The sequence below is a fragment of the Dunckerocampus dactyliophorus genome, chromosome 13, assembly GCF_027744805.1.
Source record: "Dunckerocampus dactyliophorus isolate RoL2022-P2 chromosome 13, RoL_Ddac_1.1, whole genome shotgun sequence".
NCBI lineage: Eukaryota > Metazoa > Chordata > Actinopteri > Syngnathiformes > Syngnathidae > Dunckerocampus > Dunckerocampus dactyliophorus.
The window spans coordinates 27,204,092-27,204,679 of NC_072831.1; positions in this window are offsets into that span (position 1 = coordinate 27,204,092).

The following is a 588-nucleotide window of genomic DNA, read 5'->3' on the forward strand; positions in this document are numbered from 1 at the left end:
ATAAAAATGTAATTATGTAAAAAAAAAGTAATAATAAATAAAATACAAAATAATTTAAATTACCCAGATATAGAAGTCAATGTTTACTTGTATTCATAAACTGAAATATAATTTTAAATCTGTTTCATAAATTAAAGAATCTAATAATAAAATAATAGTAGTAATAATAATAAATAAAATTCAAACAAGCACTAACTATAAAAATAAGAAATATGTAATAATAAAAAAAATATAAAATCAACTAATAACTCGACAGGATAAACAAGCCACTATTTGTATTTGAAATAAGATATGTATTTAAAATAAGATAATTTCATATCCTAAAAATGTCATAATAACAAATAAACAACAGTTTAAATGCAAAAATAACTAACTATAAGAATAACAAATATTTAATAATAAATTAAATACTGAATCATTTTAATTATTTTCAGTTTGGAATTTAATAAAGAAACCGAAAAAAGTAATTGAGTAGATGGGGCAAAAATTCACAAGTTAGTAATTCATAAAATAAAAAAGTAGGACTGTGTCACATAAAATACTACTTCATAAAATAAATACTAGCACTACATGAAAGACTAAAACTAA